Raw genomic sequence first — 18747 nt, 5'->3', positions numbered from 1 at the left:
GTCTCGGCCGCGGGTTTTCGCCAATTTCGATCAAAAATCGAACGTTTAAAATCCTCAATCATCAAAAGTGATCCGAGGCATAACCCGAGGCTCTAACACACCAAACTCGCTCGTTTCGGGGCATTTGTACAAGTTATGAAATTGTTTAAAGTAATTTTTCTCAAAACAATAAGTTCTCAAACAACCACAATTCATCTCTTCAAATTCAACATAATTCTCAACAACATCTCAACATAAATCATACCCAAGTCATGAAATGAGATCAACATCATCAATCAACTACAATCATAACATATAATCATACCCTCCATCATAATTCAACAACAACATGTCAAATTCATCCATTTTGCACAATTTTCATAACTTTTCATTTTCACATATTCAAACATGTAATTTAACCAACAATCATACAATTATTATCAATTCATGCATACAAACATATCATCAAAGTTGGAGCACGAATTTAGCAACAATTATCCATTCATTCATTTCAACCCATTTCATCCAAATCATGAAAAATTGCAAAGAATGAACATGATTATGATAAAGACTAACCCCCTTACCTTAGATGAAGATTAGACCAAACCTAGGCTTCAATTTAGCTCCTAAGCTTTCCCAATGGATTCTTCAAGTTCTTCTCTCCAAACCTTTATCTTCTCTTCCCACTTTCTCTCTCTAGAAATGTTTTGTGAAATGAAAATGATTTGGTTCTTCTAACACTACCCTAGTGTTATCTCTACTAATGGGCTTAACTTAGTTTCTAGTGGGCTTAACCCGTTTCTATTCAAACCAAAAATATTACTACACTCCAAACGATATTTTAATTAATAACGGTAAAATTTCACTAACGGTAAAATCTCGACTTTCTCTAGTAACTTAATGAAATAACCATTATCACTAATTACTAAAAGCAATTCCACTAAAATTATAATTTTACCCATCCTCACAAAATTACCAAAATACCCTTCTAATACGAAAACCCACGTAAATGCACCCGATGACAATTAATTACACACAAGCACAAATAATCACACACAAACACATAATAAAAATAATTAAAATAAATCTAGCTAAAAAATCGGGCTGTTACAATGAGCGCTGATTTTGTTTTCGCTGCCCATACTAACCACCAGCAGCCACCGTCCAAAAAACCACCCGACATTGATAAACCACCGCCTCCAAAACCTTCCTTCCGCGAAAAACTCATGAGAGGGAGTCAAGAGATCCTTGTTCGTGAAAAAGAAGATATGATTGAGAAGAAACTTGTCCGAATAGAATTAGAAAATGGAAACCGTCTCTTACCAAAAGTGTATTTGGAACCTTCAACTTTTCAAGAACTCTGCACCCCCTAGAAAGATGCATTAGTGGTGAAGCTTCTAGGGAAAAATCTTGGCTACAATACCATGAAGGAAAGGCTCCAAAAAGTATGGAAACTACAAGGTGGCTTTGACATTATGGATAACGACAAAGGTTTCTACATGGTAAAGCTTGATCAAGCCGCTGATAAGGAAAAAATCATTACTGGTGGCCCGTGGTTAATCTACGATCATTGCCTCGCAGTTTATCATTGGTCGCCGGAATTTGCTTCGCCTAATGCAAAAATTGACCATACCGTTGTTTGGGTTCGCTTTCTCGGTCTAAATTTGGTATACTATGACGAAAGTTTCCTCCTAGCAATGGCTTCAGCAATTGGACGCCCAATCAAAGTTGACACCAATACCCTGAAGGTCGAGAGAGGAAGATTTGCTAGAGTCTGTGTAGAAGTTGATCTTACGGTACCAGTGGTGGGAAAGATATGGGTGAACTGTCATTGGTACAAAGTCCAGTATGAAGGTCTTCACCTAATTTTCACAAATTGTGGATGCTACGGACACATAGGTCGGAACTGTCAATCCAACACCAAAAATACGGCGTCGGCAACGGAACCCACGAGTTAACAACCCACCCAGCAAAAGTCAACGGCCAGTCAACCCTCCCCTAGCACCGGTCAAGAGAAAGGTAACGTATCTTCATCCAATCTTCAAGCTGATTTAATGCCAATAATTGGTAATAATGACGCCAATAATGAGCTTCTTGGTGATTGGCTTTTAGTTACTAGAAAGAAAAAACCTGTGAACAACCCTACCCCACCAACATCAAAAACCACCACTAATAAAAATAGGTTTAATATCTTGTCTAGCATGGCCCAAAAATCCAAAACCGATCCACCACATAGTGACATGCCACCTAGGCCAAAAGGTGACCAAATAAAGAAAACAAACAAAAATACCTATGACCTAAAGCGCCGACGTCATGATGATGCTGGTGATGAGAAAATCATTATGTCACCTACTAAAAGTATATTGTCCCCACCAAAGAATGTGAACCAAGTTTTCAATATGCCAATTGATAAGGTCACATACAACAACGTGATAGAAACCGACCCCACCAATATAAACCAAACAAAAAATAATTTGGCCCCACCACACATAAGCCAACCGAACCAAAATAACCCCAACCAAAGCACTAATTACAAAACTGCCACTTCTCATACAAGTACCTTCCAAACCCATGAGAATAACAGTAACAGTAATAACGAGCTCATTCTTGAGCAATTGGATGATGATACAATGATTGGTCAGGCCACCACAGAGACAATCCAAGTGAATTTAACAGCAAATGAAGGACACCATGAAGCCTCCAATGATTGCAAGGAGGATATGGTCACCTAGTTTTTTTCCTGACATACATTCAATCTTTCATTATTTATTATGGAAGCTCTCTTAGATACTTCAATCCTCTCTTGGAATATCATAGGGGCACACAATAATAATGCAAGAAGACAGCTGAAAGATTTAATAAGGAAGTATAGTCCTACTTACTTTGCCATATTCGAAACTCACACTCCTTTTGCTAACCTTTCCTCTTTTTGGATTAACAATGGTTACACCCCTATTCATGTTATTGAAGCCAACGGTCACTCAGGAGGCATTTGGCTTTTGATGCACACTGCTAGTACCAATACCTCTTCTGTCCTAGACTCTAACCAGTACTCCATCACCTTCACCATAAACCGTAATAATGTTATCACCACTTGTACTTGCGTTTACGCGAGTCCTAACCCCACCATGCGGACCAATTTTTGGAATTATCTAGCCACTACCAGTCACACCATTATCGGACCCTGGATGCTTATTGGTGATTTTAATGAAACTCTTCTACCTAGTGATCAAAGAGGGGGCATTTTCCAGCACAACAGAGCAGCTCAATTCGCAACTTTCATGGACAAATGCAATCTTCTTGACATTACAGCAACTGGTGGTCGTTTCACTTGCCATCGCAATCATAATGGTATTAGAATTCTTTCCAAAAAACTTGATAGAGGTCTTTCTAATGTTGATTGGCGCATTTCTTTCCCGGAAGCCTTTGTGGAGGTGCTTTGTAGATTGTACTCTGATCATAATCCTCTTCTTCTCCGCTTTGGTGGCCTTCCTCTAGCTAGAGGCCCTAGACCGTTCCGCTTTGAAGCTGCCTGGATTGACCACAAAGATTATGAGAACTTGGTAAGAAATTCTTGGAAATCTTCTAATCATAACACTATCAAAGCTTTAAGTATTGTCAAAGAAAATTCTATTACTTTTAATAATGAAGTCTTTGGCAATATTTTTAAAAGAAAAAAGCATGTGGAGAGTAGGCTTAAAGGCATCCAAAATTACCTTGAACGAGTGGATTCTGTTAGACAAACTCTTCTAGAAAAAGAACTTCAACATGAATATAATCATATTCTTTTTCAAGAAGAGATGCTTTGGTTCCAAAAATCAAGAGATATGTGGGTTAAATTTGGTGACAAAAACAGTTCTTTCTTCCACACCCAAACCATTATCCGTAGGAAAAAAAATAAAATTCACACCCTCCAACTACCCGATGGCATCTGGACCACAGATAGTGACATCCTTCAAGATGAAGCTCACAAATATTTCAAAAACTTCTTTACCAGCAACCAACCTCACCATAGCCATAAATTCAACCTTGGTAGCCACCCTCTCATTGATGATCTAGGCGCCATTTCCCTAACTAAGCCGGTAACCAAAAAAGAAGTCCTTGCTGCCCTTAACTCTATGAAACCTTACAAAGCACCAGGTCCGGATGGTTTCCAATGCATTTTTTTCAAACAATACTGGCACATTATTGGAGATGATATTTTCAATATGGTGCATTCGGCTTTCCAAACAGGTGCCTTTGATCCTGGAATTTCTGACACCCTCGTTGCTCTCATTCCTAAAACCGACCTTCCCAATACCTACAAAGACTTTAGACCCATCAGCCTTTGCAATGTTGTTTACAAGCTTATCACCAAAGTCTTGGTTAACCGTCTCAGACCACTCCTTAATATTATTATTGGTCCTTATCAGAGCAGTTTTCTGCCTGGTAGGGGCACTACTGACAACTCAATTGTTTTGCAGGAAATTTTTCATTTCTTGAGAAGATAAAAAAAAAAGAAGGTTATGTGGCTTTTAAGCTTGACCTTGAAAAAGCTTTTGATAATGTCAACTGAGATTTTCTTCATAATTGTCTGCATGATTTTGGATTCCCAGACATTACCATCAAACTTATTATGCACTGTGTTTCTTCTTCCACTTTCTCTATTTTATGGAATGGTAACAAATTGCCGCATTTCAAACCTACTCATGGTCTTCGACAAGGTGATCCTCTTTCACCTTATCTCTTCATCTTGTGTATGGAAAAACTCTCAGCAGCCATCAACAATGTTGTCAGTTAAGGGAAGTGGGAACCTATCAGAATCAATAACACAGGACCACACCTTTCTCATCTCCTTTTTGCGGATGACGTACTTCTTTTTATCAAAGCCAAAAGCTCCCAATTCAAGGTTGTTTCAGAGATTTTTGATAAGTTCAGCAAAGCTTCAGGTTTGAAAATAAATATATCAAAATCTAGAGCCTTCTTCTCTTCAGGTACTCCGCAAGCTGAAATTCGCAAGCTCACCGCTATCTCAGGAATCCGCAGCACTACCTCTCTTGATAAATACCTAGGTTTCCCTATCCTTAAGGGGTGGTCAAAGAGAAGTGATTTTCTATTCATTATTGAGAAAATACAAAATAGGTTGGCATCTTGGAAAGGGAAACTTCTCAACAAAGCAGGGAGGCTGACTCTTGCTTCATCTGTGTTATCTTCCATTCCAACTTACTACATGCAGATTAATTGGCTCCCTCAAAATATTTGCGACAACATTGACCAAACTACTCGCAATTTTATTTGGAAAGGGAGTAATAATAAAGGGGTTCATCTTGTTAATTGGAAAAAGATTGCTAGTCCGAAGAATTCAGGGGGTCTTGGTATTAGAGCAGCTAGAGAAGTGAACATCTGCCTTCTAGGGAAGTTAGTTTGGAATATGGTGCAAAAAACGGATAAACTTTGGGTGAATCTTCTTTCCAGCAATTATTCTAGTGGCTCTAATTTCCTTTTTAACGCTTCAGCCCGTCCCAATAGCTCTCTTTCTTGGTCCTCTATAATCCGTGCTAAAAAGTCCTAAAAACCGGTTATATTTGGAGAGCAGGTTCAGGTAACTCTTCTTTTTGGTATAGCAACTGGAGTCCTCTTGGTGTTATTGGCACTCAGGTACCATTTGTGGACATTCATGATATTCACCTCACTGTTCATGATGTTATCACAAATAATGGTCAGCACTCTCAATCTCTCTACACCATCCTTCCCACAGACATAGTAGAAACCATCAACAACACCCGGTTAAATTTCAATCCATCTCTTATGGATGCTTATATTTGGCCTCATCAAAAAAAGGGTATTTACTCTACTAAAAGCGGATACGATTGGCTAATTTCTCATCACAATCCTGATACTCAAGTTACTGATTCATGGTGCTGGATTTGGAGATTAAAAGTACCTGAAAAATTCAAATTCTTGATTTGGTTGGCTTGTCACAACGTTGTCCCCACTTTATCATTGCTCCATCACCGGAACATGGTAAATTCAACAATTTGCTCTAGATGCGGTGTCCATGAAGAAAGTTTATTTCACTGTTTAAGGGACTGTAATTTTTCTGCTGCAATTTGGAACAAAATCGGTTTCTCCTACCAACCTTTCTTCTCCTCCATTTCGATGTCAGATTGGTTGAGGGAAGGATCTAGATGCACGCGTTCAACGGTTTTTCTTGCTGGTTTATGGTGGATTTGGCGGCACAGTAACAACATGTGTCTAGGCAATACAACCATGTCAAAATTCCAGCTCAGTAATAACATCTTCAATTTGGCAGATTCCATCACTAATGCTTTCTATAAAGCTGAAGGCGCTGCTCCTTCACCTAGTCTGATCCGTTGGAACAATAACAACTGTCGGTGCACTATTTTGAATGTTGATGGCAGCTGTCTCGGTGTTCCCATTCGCGCAGGGTTTGGAGGTGTCTTTCGCGACAACACAAGAACATACATAGCAGGTTATTTGGGCTACATCAGTCATTCTCAGGACATTCTGTTTGCAGAGCTCACAGCTCTTTATCAAGGGTTAAGGTTGGCGGTCAACTTAAATTGTGAGGAATTGGCGTGCTATTCAGACTCCCTTCTTGCAGTCAATCTGATCAAAGATGATTTAAATCATTTTCATGTCTATGCTGTTCTCATTCAAAATATCAAAGACATCATGGTTTCTCGTAATTTCAACCTTCATCACTCACTCAGAGAGGGAAATTAGTGTGCAGACTTTATGGCTAAACTTGGAGCATCGAGCGATGTTGAATTGACTCTCCACTCTTCTCCTCCAGAGGACCTGCTGCCTCTGCTTAGGACGGATGAATTAGGAGTCCTCTTTATGAGGCGCTAGCCTCTTTCCTTTTTATCTGTTTTGTTTTTTTTCTGCTTTGTTTTAGCCTTGTAACAAAAAAATAAATAAACGTTGCAACACGAAACGCAACAAAGCCCAACAAATGTTACAAAAACACTACAATTAGTTACATTTTTAATGAGTGTTACAAGGTGGTGTTACTAAAAGGGACATATGCAGTAGTGAGATGATAATGGTCAAATTTAAAGTTAAATTAAAATCAGGATGATGAGTCATTTATTGCTTACTATTATATGCTTTTTAGTTTAATTTTAATTAGATTTTATTTTATTTTATATTAGTATTATTTCCTTTTTAGGATAGTTTACTACAAATTGCATTTTATTTTATTTCAGGAATGAATATTTGATGGATTGAGTCTTGGAACAAAAGAAAGGGACTTGGAGCTGATTGAATGCGAAAATACGAAGATTCGGAGACAAAAATACGTCTCCCCCAAGTCAGAAGCTTGGCACGGCCCATGCCATCATTGGCACGACCGTGCCACCCTCCAGAGTCGCTTTTGCTGCTTTTGCTTAGATTTTAAGCTACTCTATTTTTAGTCCGAATGTAATTGCTTAGATTTTAAGTCGAATGTATGCTATAAATAGAGTAGCCATCCATCACAAATATTCATCTTTACTTGAAATTCAATAAGTGACAATTCCTTTTCTAATTAAAGTTCTTTTCTGTTCCTTTATTTTCTTGTCATTTACTTTTATGCTTTCTCTCTTCTCCCCCATGTCTACGATGAACATGAGTGAGTAGACTTATCCTTGTCTTGGGATTGTTGGATAAGTCTAAATGATATAATCCTAATCAAACCAAGCTCTAAGCCTTAATCTTATGTAACCCTAATTTCTTATCTAAATTCACCGCTTTAACATGGATCAACCATTATCAAACTGTGGAAACGAAAGTGGAGGGTTTGATAATTGTTTATCCATTATTCCAAATATCAATTCATAAAACGAAAGTGGAGCTTTGATATTCGAACAAGTGAATTTAGACAAGGATTGCAAAGGCAGCGAAATAGTCTTTGCAATCTTTGAGACATATAGTTTCGATTTCAAGGGAACTAATAATAATCAAGTCAGCGAAATAGACTTGGTTGTTAGAGGAACCAAAATCTAATAGTAATCAAGTCAGCGACAAAGGCTTGGTTGCTAGAGGAACATAAGAGAAACTGTCTTGAGAAATTAGGTCTAACATAAAGTTATAAGCTTTTAGTTTGGTTTGTGAAGGACTTGTCATTTAGATGAACCAACGATCCCAAGGCTCCTTTTATTATTATCTTTCAAACGCTTGAAAACCCCAACTTACAATTCTTTTCTCCTCTAATCATTTTCAAAGGTTAATTGAATTAAACTACTCCCTGTCGGAACGATACTCTTTTCATACTACTTCGGTAAGACTGTGCACTTGCGGTTTTATCTCATCAAGTTTTTGGCGCCGTTGCCGGGGAGTAAACTAATTTAATGAACTCTTTCTTTTGTGATTAGAACTCCTTCTTCTTCCTCTTTTCTTCTACTTCTTTCTTTGTATTACCATTAACTTCTTGGGTTCTCGATTTCTTATGCGAAGAAGTAAAAGTCTCGGAGAATTTATTCCTGAGATCGAAAGATATTTGCATAAGAAAAAGAGAGAGGCACAAAATAATACTGCTATGGCTGAACGCACTCTCAAAGAGTATGCTACTCCTTCAACGGAAGAGCCACAAGCTATTATCGTGTACCCAACGGTTGAGGGTAACAACTTCGAGATCAAACCTGCACTACTCAATTTGGTGCAGCAAAATCAGTTTTCTGGATCACCCACTGAGGATTCAAATCTCCATATTTCTTCCTTCCTTAGACTCAGTGGCACTATAAAAGAGAACCAAGAAGCCGTAAGACTTCATCTTTTTCCCTTTTCCTTAAGGGATAGAGCTAGCGCTTGGTTCCATTCCCTAGAAGTCGGTTCCATCACTTCATGGGATCAAATGAAGCGAGCATTCCTTGCCTGATTCTTTCCCTCTTCTAAAACCGCCAAACTAAGAGACCAAATCACGCGGTTCAACCAAAAAGATGGGGAGTCTCTCTATGATGCGTGGGAGCGTTTCAAGGAAATGCTTAGACTTTGTCCCCACCATGGTTTGGAAAAGTGGCTCATAGTCCACACTTTTTATAATGGCCTAACATATACCACTAAGATGTCTGTTTATGCAGCTGCAGGTGGAGCACTAATGAACAAGAATTATACGGAGGCTTACTCATTGATTGAAGATATGGCTCAGAATCACTACCAATAGACCAACGAAAGAGCCATCACCGCCTCTACACCCTCCAAAAAGGAGGCAGGTATGTACGAGGTCTCTGATTATGATCACCTCGCTGCTAAGGTTGATGCCTTAACTCAAAAATTTGAAAAACTTAATGTTAATACTGTCACACCTTCTCCTACATTTCCTCCTTGTGAAATATGTGGTATATTTGGTCATATTGGTGTTGATTGTCAGCTAGGTAGTGCTGCTAACAGTATTGAGCAATTAAACTATGCTCAATACAACCAAGGAACGAGGCCAAATCAAAACTTTTATAAAAACCCTCAAGGTTCCTATGGACAAGGAGCACCACCTGGCTATACAAACAACCAAAAGGTGGCTCAGAAATCAAGTTTGGAAATTTTGTTGGAAAATTGTATGATGAATCAAAATAAACAACTTCAAGAACTGAAAAACCAAACGAGATTTCTGAACGACTCTCTCTCCAAACTCACTACCAAGGTTGATTCTATCGCCACACACACTAAAATGCTTGAGACCCAAATCTCCCAAGTGGCCCAACAAGTAGCCACCTCTTCCCAAACATCGGGAGTATTTCCCGGTCAATCCGTAACAAACCCCAAAGCTCATGTCAATACCATTTCTTGTGGGGGTAGTAAGTTGGAAGAGACCATTGCTAAAGCCAAAAGAATTAAGGGAGAGAGTGTTAGGATTTTTGGTAAGAAAGGTGTGATAGAAAGTGAGAAACCGCTTGATAAGAACAAAGCCCTTAACCCATTAAGGCTTACTAAGCTTAACTTGGAGGCTCAATTCGATAAGTTCGTCAACACCCTTAAGAAGATCTGCATTAAGATTCCCCTTGCGGAAGCTTTCTCTCGAATGCCTCTATATGCCAAGTTTATAAAAGAATTTTTTCAAAGAAAAAGGCTATAGATCACAAAGAGACAATAGCTTTAACTAAGGAAAGTAGTGCAATCATCAAGAAGCAGCCCCAAAAGCTTAGAGATCCAGGTAGTTTTGCCATCCCTTGTGTGATAGGGAAAGAAACCGTAGACAAAGCCTTGTGCGACTTAGGAGCCAGTGTTAGTTTGTTGCCTCTATCCATCTTTAAAAAGATGGGAATAGGAGAGTTGAAACCTACCGAGATGACATTAAAGTTAGCCGATCGTTCTGTTATCCCCATAGTTGGATATGTTGAGGACATCCCCGTTAAGATAGAAGGGATATACATCCCGACTGACTTTGTGGTTGCTGACATCGAGGAAAAACATGATTGCCCTATGATTCTAGGAAGACCCTTCCTCGCCACTGCAGGTGCTATAGTTGATGTTAAGAGTGGTAGGATAGTTTTTCAAGTGAGTGATGACATGGTAGGATTTGAGTTCGAGAATGTTAGGAAAGGTTCCGCCCTTTATTATTGCAATATGGTCAAAGAACATGATGTGAAAGAATGCTTTTTAGCGTCATCTACACAATACAATATCTTTGACCCTTTCTAATGGACACTTTCTTAAACGTCAAGCTAATGACTATAAAGAAGCGCTTCGTGGGAGGTAACCCACGCATTTAACTGCTTTTGTTTTATTTTGTTGTTTTATATATAATTATTTTGTAGGTAATTATCCGAGTATGATTCGAGAAAATGAAAAATATTGAAGCCAATCTATCCAGAACCTTGGCACGGCCCGTGCTCACACTGGCACGGCCGTGCCAGATCTTGCCAAAGCCAAATCCCCCCACATTCCAGGAAGTTGGCACGGCCCGTGCTAAGGTTGGCACAGCCGTGCCCGACCATCAGGTATGAATATCAACATCTTTTGGCCTTCTTCTTCCTTCACTCTCAACCATAAACATCTCTCCACCTTCAAACTTCTCTCTAAAACCTCCATAACCACAAAAGCTTAAACCTCCATTTCTACCTCAAAACTTCACCAATTCACAAAATTTCTCCACCCAATCAATCACAAACACCATTCCACTCATAAACATCCATTTAGAAACAACTTTCATCCATCCAAACCAACATCACCCAAATTCGTAACCCTCATTAACCTAACCCAAAAACCAAAAATTCTTCACCAATTTCCATAACCCAACCCCTAAAACTCACTTAAACCTTCACCACACCACTAAACCAACCTTCTCCACCAAAACAACCCAAAAACACACCATCACCACCACCACACCAAATCAAAAGCAAGGTCAAGGCAATGGCTTCAAAGAGAAGTGGAAAAGAAGTTGCAAGCTCATCAGGGGGCCCTCCTCCAAAGAAGAAAATACAAGCCAAGAATCATGGCATCACCTTCAAGGACAACAAGCAAAGAGATAGGTACAAAATTCTAATCTCTAAACCTTTACATCCTTGCAGGTACCCTGATAATCATGACTTGAATAAGCTAGGACTTAAAGACAATGTGTTTTATCTGCTAGAAAGGTTAGGATGAGTTGATTTGTTGAGACCTATGAGAGGGTATGAGAATTTCACCTACAAATTTTTAAGTTCTATTGTCTTTGCGAAAGATAGGATGAATTTTGATAACCCCTAACCATAGAGTTTCTTTCCGGCTTATGAATATTGATTATGAGATGTCTCTTCAACACTTCTGTGATGAGATGGGCTTCGCAAATGCGGGGTTCATCCACGACTCTTGGAATCAAGATTTAAAGCCGGTTGATTATCAACCTGCCGCCTTTTGGGTGCGAATTACCGGTCTTGACCAGTTTAACACACGTGCCAACAAAGCTAGCAACATTCACAACCCTGTACTTAGGTACCTTCAAATGGTTATGGCTTGCACTTGGGGAAGGAGTGAATTAGGGAACACTAGGAGCGATGAACTCTTCATGTTTTGGGCTATGCTGCACAACCACCCCGTTAACACTTGTTTTTACTTACTTGACTACCTTTCCCATATAGAAAATAGGTCCGATAGTAGGGGAGAAATAGTAGTTGGTGGTATCATAACATACATAGCTAGGCAACTAGGAGTGAGTGAAGACCAAGAGATAAACAAGATTAAGGGAAACAATAGGCTAAACATAAACACCCTTATCTCTATGAATTTCATAAAACCTCGACTCCCCTTTGTTTATACACTCAAACTCAACGTGCCCATTTTGATATTACTGCCTAACCCATCTCGGACTAACACCGAGGTGGAAGAAAATTTGTTGTATGTTAATGATGACCCACAGGTGCATGTAGAACAGAATAATGAAGACGTGGAAGGTGCACACTTGCACCAAGAGGAGGAAGGTGCACAATTGCACCATGACCATGATGAAGGTGAAACAAACGTAAATGCAAGATGGGCATGGATGCATACCGAGGTCGAGAGGATAAGCACCGAGCAACAAAGGCAAGGTGTTGAATTGATGAGACTAAGGAATGATGTCCTACGGGGCAACCGCATATCCGAAGAAAATAACCAAATACTTCGGAACATGATGCACCACTTTCACCTCCAAGGTCCTCCCTATGGACCTCAATGATATAAATGTGAGCTTTCCTCTTCCTCTCTTCCCTTCTTTCTCCTCCTCCTCCTCCTCCTCCTCCTTCTCCTCCTCCTCCTTCTGCTTCTTCTTCTTCTTCTTCTTCTTCTTCTTCTTCTTCTTCTTCTTCTTCTTCTTCTTCTTCTCCTTCTCTTTTATTTTTCTATCTTGAATCATTGAGGACAATGCTTCTCCTAAGTGTGAGGGGAGCCTAATAAAGTGTCTTTAGTCGTAGTGTTTCCAAACTCCCTTGAACTTTATTCTTTTTGTTTTGTTTTATTGTGAAAGGCATGATTAAGTAGCTTATTTTTATTGAAAAATCATGACATAAATTTTTATTGTCTCCTCTTATTGGTCGTTTCTTGTACATGAAAGTAAACTCTTGTGTTTTAAGTTCTCCTTCTATACCCACATCTTGTTTTAAAAGTGAAAAAAAAATGCACAAGTTGCTTCCCTTGAGTAAATGTATGAATAGATATTTTAAGGAAATGCGTTCTAATTTTAGTGGTACGTTAACCTTTAAAAATTCTCAAAGTAAAAATAATATAAGTTATTATAAAGGAGTTTATAAAAAGCCAAGCTTAAAATTTATTTCAAGGTTGCATTATTGAATCTAGATTGGGCAAGGAGGCAGGCCCTCCGACTTCCTACGTGAAGGTAATGTTATCTTAGAAAAAAAAAAAAACTTTAAAAGGCATCATTGAATCTAGATTGGGGAAGGGGGTAGGCCCTCCGACTTCCTACGTGAAGATGATGTTTTTAAGGGGCACCATTGAATCTAGATTGGGGAAGGGGGTAGGCCCTCCAACCTCCTACGTGAAGGTGTTGTTCCTTAAATAAAGTATCCAAAATGTAATTGGCAAAAGATCAAAAAGATCACAAAAACCCCATCTCTCTTATATGAATTGAAAGAAGAATTTTTCTTGGTTAATTTAGTACTAGGCTTAGAACATATTCCTCATTATATCTATCTTATACAGGAACAAGAAAAGGGTTGGACTACACACACACACACACTCACTTAAGACTTGATTGTTGGGGTGAAAAATGATTATACGAAATGCTTGAGTTTGTGATTAGTGTACAATTTGAAATAAAAGCCTTTGAGGAGACATGTGCTTCAATGTAATTGTCATATGATAATGTTATTTTATGCTACCATGTTTATGCCTTTTGCTTGAGGACAAGCAAAGATTCAAGTATGGGGGAGTTTGATGAGTCATTTATTGCTTACTTTTATATGCTTTTTAGTTTAATTTTAATTAGATTTTATTTTATTTTATATTAGTATTATTTCCTTTTTAGGATAGTTTACTACAAATTGCATTTTATTTTATTTCAGGAATGAATATTGGATGGATTGAGTCTTGGAGCAAAAGAAAGGGACTTGGAGCTGATTGAATGCGAAAATACGAAGATTCGGAGACAAAAATACGTCTCCCCCAAGTCAGAAGCTTGGCACGGCCCGTTTTATTATTATCTTTCAAACGCTTGAAAACCCCAACTTACAATTCTTTTCTCCTCTAATCATTTTCAAAGGTTAATTGAATTAAACTACTCCTTGTCGGAACGATACTCTTTTCATACTACTTCGGTAAGACCGTGCACTTGCGGTTTTATCTCATCACAGGACAACTCAAATCCAAGTCAAAGTTAGAAATGAAGAAACTCCACCAACAAAAACATCTATGAATAACGAAATGGTCATGCTAACTAGTTCCCTCAGGGCACTTATTTAGGAAGTCAAAAGAAAAAAAATTAAGTTGAAAAATACACTTTTTAAACTTTTGATGTATTGATTGCACAACTTGCAATGTAAATACTACCATATTTGATTCCTTAAAGCACTGATTAACATTTTTCATAAAGAAATTAAATTGACGGGTCATATTAGAATGACTATTAATAATGGTGACAATATGTTGTTTAGATAAAACACAAAATCCTACTTAAGTTGTTTTTTTAATGATAACAAACTATATTGAATTAAAGAGAACTATACGATTTTGATATGTGTTGTAATCTTACTAGTTTCTTTGTGTGTTTTTAAAACAATATATTATAAATGCTCTAATATCAAGAAACATGAATCTTAACAACACCGAGGGCTAATAAGAACTTCAAAATGATCAGAACTACTTCAGAATGAGATGAGAAGCATTCTAAAGGGAACAATAAAATTAAAGAACAAGATTGACTAAGGAATATGAGATCAGAAGTTGATCCATATCAATCTCATGAATTAAATTCTTCAATAAAAAGGAATTTCTATAAAGACATCAGAAACACTTTAGAATGAGAAATTCAAAAAACTAAATTTATTTTATTTCCATATTTTTGGATGTTATTGTTATATCCTTAATCATAAGGATAACCTTGGAAAATTTGACTCAAAGTTAGACAATAGTGTGAAGAATATTTCCTTCTTGGACTTGACTGGGTATTACACATCGCAAAAAAGAAAGACGTTGGAGGCACAAGATGCAACAAGATGAAGATAAAGAAATTTTTGTAAATCATTGTAAATTTGGTGTGAAACTTTGTAACTATGGTGTAAATCATTGTAAGTATGTCTTTATCTTTGATTTTTTATTTTCAACATATATATAATTTTGAATGCTCAAGAAATTCTTTTGAATTCATTACAAATCATTTTCTAAGTTAAATATAACTGTCCATGTAAAGCAAGCCTTTAAAACGAAGAAAAACTAATTTTTTAGGAGTGGTAATCGATTACCATCTGGAAAATTTCATAACTTTGGGACACACAATTCTTCTAAAAAGATTTATAAGCGTGAAAAATGTTTGATCTTTTTGTAATTGTGGATATATTTATCAAAAGTTAATTAATGTACTTTGATATTTGAAAAAGATCTTATAAAAAAAAGATAATAAAATTTTGCAAAAAGAAACTTATATTTATGGACCGAGGTTTCAAAAAATATGTATAATGTTCCCTAAAAAAAATCTATATAATGCACATGAAAATCCTGGATATTAACAAATCTATAACATTGAAAAATATCGAACGTGAATTAACCCACGTTGAACTAAGGGAATGAGCAATTTTAAAAGGGAGAAGAGTAATTTTCAAGAGAAAATATAGTTTGGTTCACTATGAATTCTTTAGGGCCAATCCTAAGACATAAAGGCCCGATAAGGTATCTCTCAAGAGGTGAACAACCAAAAAATATGGGCCAAAAATTTCTATTTAGGCTTACGAAATTGCTCACAGGCACCTCAAAATGACCTTAATATCTTCATCGAAAGTTAACTGTCATTCTATCTTTAACAACAATTAATTGTTGTTCGCTCTTTTTCCAGTGGCACTTAAATATCGTTGTGTTTTGTTCTTATTACACAACAACAACAACAACCCCCGGTTTTGTTTCAAACACAAAATCACACTCAACTCCCTCGAACCAATCTTCATCCAATTTCTTTCTTCAAGACAACAATATGGTATATTAACGAGAATAATTAAGAATAGAACAATTAAAGGCTAAATTAATCAAATGGTCCCTCAACTAATTCTCAATTTTCGTTTTGATCCCATAAAGTCTAAAAAATTCAGCTCCTTCAATCTTTCCTCTTCTTGATCTTCATCATCTTCATCATTATGTTCACATAAACCCTGATTTTTTTAACAGTCAGACCAAAAAAATGCTAGAATTGATTGAATACTTCACTTAAATCTCAAATTTTCATCTATAAACATCACTAGAACAATTGCAGATCCATTCGAAATTGCATATCTAACATAAATTCAAAACCATTTTATGAACAACACCATTAATTATTCTCCATCAAAACCCATTGTTCCTCATCCCTACCAACAACCACCTAAAATCCAGATTCAACCCATCAAAACATTAACAACAATAAGGAAGAGATTTACATCTCCACTAACATGTATTATTGTTGCTATTCAAAGTTTTGCTGTTATACCTCGTGATACACAAGAACAATGGATGCATCACTCTCTTTTTCCCCTGTTACCCTGCCTCCTCAAATAACAACCCTGACATCATCATCAAATCAATTCAACAACAAAAACATCATCATCAATTCTTAGAACTCCAACAGGGAAAAATAAAGGATGATGAAAATACATATAAGGGACAATGGATTTTAAACATTATATGACCCTTGTAAATTAAATAAAGGACGATGAAAGAGGATGTTATTGATGATTTTGTGCTCGACAGAGAGAAGGAAGGGAAGAAGCAGGAAGGAAACAACGATAGTGAGTGATAAGAGAAATTATATACTGTTTGTTGAGAGAGAAAACATGAATTGGTTTTGTGAAAGGGTTGTAGATCGATGAACAATAGTTAATAACAACCAAAATTAATAATAATATTTTTTATGGGTTAATCGTAAATACAAATCTTGATTCTAAAAGGAACCAATTTTTTTTAATGGGTTTATGGGTTTTATGAATTTATGATTTTTTTTTTCATGAATTTATGATGGTGGTGTGTGATGAATTTATGAATTTGGGAGAAGAAGATATGAAGATTCATGGAGATGAAGGAATTGTTGGTGATGAAGGAATTCTGAATTTTTTTTTTGGCAACGCTGATATAGATATGAGGAAGAAGATGAGAGATAAACCATTTTTTTGTGGATTTTTTTTTGTTTGTTGGTTGTTTGAATTTTTTGTGGGTTTATTATTAATAGAAATCAATGGTGATGATGATGATGTTGTTGTTGTTGATGATGGTTGATGTTTTTGAATTTTTCTGGAAAAAATTGATGAAGATGATGAATGTGATGTTGAAGATGATGAAAAAAGTGAGGAAGAATATGAAGGAATGGGGAATTAATTAGTTGTTGTTGACTCACTGTAAGATAAAATACACTTGCGTAATCTAATGGTCCTCCTTTTAAAAAAAATCAAATGGTTAAAATTAAAATAATTAATAGGATCTATGGTAGACAACTTTTAAGGTTGTTTCACCATAGACATTTGAGGTTAAAGTTAACAGCCAAAGACTTTTTTGAATAACGGAGCAAACGTTGAGGGATCAAAATGATGATTTTTAAACTTATGGGACCAAAACAAAAACTGAGAATTAGTTGAGGGACCATTAAATTAATTTAGCCAAGAATTAAATGAATTTTTTCAGAAGAGGGTCAATCCACCACTCATACCGACACTATTAACAACAAGACAATAATCATAATTTCCTCAAAAAAAGACAACAATCATAACTAAGAACATAACAAAAATATAATTAGTTTAATTTTAGGGTTAAATATGTTTTTAATCCTATATTTTGCGCCACTTTGAAGAATAGTCTCTATATTTCATTAAATATTTTTAAAATCCTCATATTTTTTCTCCGTTACCATATAATTAGTCCTTGTTATCAAATTTCCATCCACTCACCAAACAGAATGGTGATGTGACCATTTTGCCCTTAACGACTTTAGATCCATGTGAAAAAACAAAAATACCCCTTTCTTCTTCCATCTTCCTCCACCATCGGTTGCCCATTAGATCCGATGAAAGCATAAGTTACATTGATTAGTGGAATGTGGAATTGGAAATCAAAGCGAAAGCGAAGACTTATAGAAAAAGTTATGGGTTTGGCTAAGTTACATTGATTAGTGGAGTGTGGAATTGGAAATCATCACTTCACACAATGCACTTGTTGGGATCTTCTTCTTTCTTTATATTCTCTTTTTGTTTTGTTATTTGGATTTGGAATTGTGTGTGTTATACCCTTTGTTCACAAGTTACTATGTTTTGTTTCACAAATTGTCATCATCATATTCATTCATACATACATACATGCTTGCAATTTCTATATACTTTTCTTCATAAATTTGTAAATTACTGGGATACATAACAGGAGGGGAAGAAATAAATAAATAAGTAAATAAATAAATGGGTTGGATCCATGGATCGGATTATTTTACCAATTTCGTTTGGCCCAATTTATTTAAAAGGACAAAAAAAAAATGTCACATCAACATTCCGTCTTGACTTTAGTGAGTGGGTGGAAATTCACGGACTAAACACATTTAATAAAGAGATATTCTTCTATTGTCACAAGACCAAATCAATAGCGTTTGGATACACATCCTTAAAATATTCAATTATTGTTTTATCAATTTAGTCTTTATTATTAAAAAAATATTTCTTGATT

At 36.6% G+C, this 18747-nt stretch overlaps 1 non-coding gene across 1 annotated transcript; it reads right to left on the bottom strand.

The window, feature by feature from the left end:
* Positions 1 to 8863: 8863 nt before the first annotated feature.
* On the bottom strand, positions 8864 to 8970 carry LOC112419572 (small nucleolar RNA R71). The gene has a single exon (XR_003009699.2). It is a non-coding gene; the product is annotated as a small nucleolar RNA R71 (small nucleolar RNA).
* Positions 8971 to 18747: the final 9777 nt, after the last annotated feature.

The sequence above is a fragment of the Medicago truncatula genome, chromosome 7 (genome assembly GCF_003473485.1).
Source record: "Medicago truncatula cultivar Jemalong A17 chromosome 7, MtrunA17r5.0-ANR, whole genome shotgun sequence".
NCBI lineage: Eukaryota > Viridiplantae > Streptophyta > Magnoliopsida > Fabales > Fabaceae > Medicago > Medicago truncatula.
Note: the sequence above shows the minus strand (reverse complement) of the source record. Positions and strands in the feature narration are given on the sequence as shown.